This window comes from Rattus rattus, chromosome 2 (genome assembly GCF_011064425.1).
Source record: "Rattus rattus isolate New Zealand chromosome 2, Rrattus_CSIRO_v1, whole genome shotgun sequence".
Lineage (NCBI taxonomy): Eukaryota > Metazoa > Chordata > Mammalia > Rodentia > Muridae > Rattus > Rattus rattus.
The window spans coordinates 7,305,663-7,309,042 of record NC_046155.1 but is presented as its reverse complement, the minus strand read 5'-3'; the positions used below and the strand labels follow the sequence as shown (position 1 = coordinate 7,309,042).

At 47.3% G+C, this 3,380-nt stretch overlaps 1 pseudogene; it reads left to right on the top strand.

The window, feature by feature from the left end:
• The first annotated feature begins 314 nt into the window (after positions 1–314).
• Positions 315–1,455, top strand: LOC116891012 (annotated as a pseudogene).
• The last annotated feature ends 1,925 nt before the right edge of the window (positions 1,456–3,380 follow it).

Here is a 3,380-nt window from a genome sequence, read left to right as displayed (position 1 = left end):
CTGCTGAGGCAGAGGGTTCACCTGAGCTACGTTTCTCAAAGTGGAGATCACGCTCCCACCCCACCTCTCAGACTTTCTGAATCAGACCCTGCTGTGTCTGACTCAGCAGACATCCTCCATGTTTGAATGGTTTGATGCAGATGGTCATGCAGGAACCCTACCATCACACAGCAGAGGCCTCAGTGGACACATCTGAGGAGTTCCATCACAGGGCTGGCCTTCGCTGCAGTCCTCAGATGGTAGCCGATAAGGTCTGGGACTGTGATTGGTTGAAAGTTTTTACTGCCTAAGGTGAAATTTTGGTGTTGGAGAGAATGACGGCAGGTCACAAAGCAGAAGTGCTAGATATCCACTGGCTGGCCATGGCGGCTGCTTTTACACAGCCCAGCAAGAGTCTTTGTGTTGCTTTGCTGACATCTATGTTTAGTGGCATTTCCCTCTAAAAACAGATGAATCCTGGGCATGTATTGTTGATCCTGATAAACGCCCATTCAAATACATTAGGACCTCCCTTGCCCCATGAGCAGACCCGAGCCGCCCTGCAGAAAGAGGCTGGCTACTTTGGCATCCCTTACCGGTATAGCCTGTCTGACTACTCGGCCAATGAGATGGAGAAATATTCTTTGAGGCTTCAACAGACTTAGGTGATTCCTACGGCTTAGTTGCAATAACCCAGCTGTTTGGTTTCTCCACTGTTTTAACACATCTGGTGCAAGCCGTGAGAGTAGAGTCGTTGGTGTCTGTGTCACAGAAACTGATGGGGCGGACATTGATAAGCGGCAGGGAGGAAGAAGTCGTAGTGAAAGCATTCAAAGGAGAGGCAGAGAAGATTGCTCTGTACAGTTGGAGCTATCACTCAGTAGCCAAGCTGAAGAAAATGACCAATGTCTTTGATGCTTGGTAAAGGTGTAAACTCCTGGCTTGTGCCTCGAGAGCTGAGAGAACGTTAGACTTTGGAAGAGTGGCATTTACATGGAAGCTTGCGTCATACGGCCCCAATTCGAAAGACTGGCCCTAAGCCTGTCAGTGTGTTTTGGGCCTTTCCACAAGTACCCGAATGAAAGTCAAGAACCCTGCATCAGTGAGGATGTCACCTGCCAACAGTGCCCGGATCTCCTCACAAGCTATGGCAAACTGCTCTCAAAGAGGCAGCCGCGGAAAGATAGCCGAGTGCTCTGTGGCCACGGGGCCATCTGGGTATATGCCTGCTTCCTTTGATGCCCAGAGCGCTGAAAACCAAGCCACACAGCCACTTCCGGCCAAGGTGCTCCTCTCTGACAGGAAGTCTTTACCTCACAGAGAGATCAAGCTGAGGAGGACTCCATTGTGTGTGGGGGCTTCCCTGCCAACCCCCTCAGCGGGAGCCAGGCCAGCTTCCCCCAGCAGCCCTCTTCAGAAGCTTCCAGCGCTTTAGGTGTGCAGACTGAGAACAGAAAAGACCAGCCTGATGGATAAGTGGGATTGAACGGCCTGTTTGCCCCACAGCTTCCAGCATGCTGATCCCGACAGTGTTCCTGAAAGGGAAAACCCACACGGATGTTTAGGATTATCGCAGGAAAAGCAAACGCCGACACTGATGTGTTTATAAAAAGACGAAGAGAGGGGGAATGTGTTCTATGGAGGTGTGGTGAGGGTATGGGGGAAGAGGATGCCTTGGCGGGCCCCATGCTCAGGCATCCCTTCCCCCTAAGGCACCAGTCACACGGTGACTGTATAATAGAATAGAGTTTATGTAGGGCATAGGGAGGGGAGTTGAGGGATTAGTGGGAGCAGAGAAAGGCAGAGGAGAGAAGAGAGAAGTAGAGGCTGGCCATGAACACGTGGAGAGAGAGGGGGAGGGGAATGGGGAGAGAAGGGACAAAGGGGTAAGTGGGTAAGAGCGCCAGAGAGCTAGAGAGTGAAGAGGGGGCAAGCAGCCCCTTTTACAGTGTCAGGCGGAGCTTAGACAGAATGTATGGGACGGAGCTTAGAATGCTAACAGACAAGGGAGTAAGGGAGACTTTATGGCTAGGGTAATTAATTACTCTGCATTTTTCTAAGGTTATCTATGTGGGGCTTGATTTCTAGCTTTTAATTTTAAACTTTATGTAATGGTCAATTGATATCAAGGCAACCAAGCAGTAAGATGTCTCCCCCTTTTGCAGCTGTATTAGAGTCTCTTAGTAATGTTCCTCCTGCAGGGGAAGGGGTGAGGACGGGCATTGGTTCTTGCCAGATGGAGAGGGGACCTGTGCTGGCCACACTGGTCAGGAGAAGTCTCAGGAGGAGGCCATTCATAGTTGCTTATTCTCCAAAGACAACGTGAAAAGACATGACAGGGGAAGGGAGAGAATATAATTAAAGATCAGACTCTCAGTTGATGGGGCCAGTTTCTTTTCTAGATTGACTCCTAGCTTTGTTCTGTTAGCAGTTGTGTCTTTGTATACCACAAGGGGTGTGAATGTGGTCAGAGCCTTAGAACGGTTTTTGGAATGGTTAAAATATGGCATTTTACTCTGGTGAGGTTTTGAAGTACTTTGAAAAGAAGAAGTTAAACAAGTGTAACATTTTAACTGAAGTTAGTTTGTTCTAGCAGTGACCACTGACAAGTCCTTCTAATTACACACTACGCTTTCTGCATAAATAATTTCCATAACTTGAATTTAGTATTTTTAAACAAAATCTTTTGATTAAACTATTTTTTTCATGGCCATTGAACTGTACATGCTTTCCTCTTACGTATGTTTGGGAACTGGATGGTGCGTTTCTATTTCCCATGAGCCCTGTGCTTCGGGGTTTGTAGAAGAAGGTCCATAGAGCAAGGTGTTCCTTACTCTGGTGCTGGGCATGGCACTATGCTTGAAAAAGTGAGGCAGCTATACTTATGTTTTAAATAAATAAAGTATTTCCACACCAAAAAACCATCTAAGAGACACACTTAAGTGTGTGTGAAGGAAAATCCAGAAAGGTTTAACTGAGGTGGGGAAACCTATTCTGAATGTGGATGTATTTATACAATGTATTTATGGGTTTGGGTCGTGAGCTGAAGAAAAAGAAGATGGCCAACGGAAAGTTCATCTCTTTCTGCTTTCTAACTGCAAACGTTCCTGCTTTCACTCCTTCTACAGTATGGTGAACAGCATCCTCTAACCATGAGTCTCAACCCCCTCCCTCCCTCTTTAAATTGCTTTTTTTGTGACATCAATGAGAAAAATAACTAATACTAACATAGAAGTTTGCTTAGAGAGGTAGTGTGATGCTTGGGTGTGCCTGGAAAGCAGGGCTGGGTGGCTGGGGACATGGAGCATGTGTGAATATCTGCAGGGGACGGTGAGAATAAAGAATGTGGTTCTCCAAAAGCATGCCCATGTCAAATCTCCTGAGCCTGCAAACATCACAGA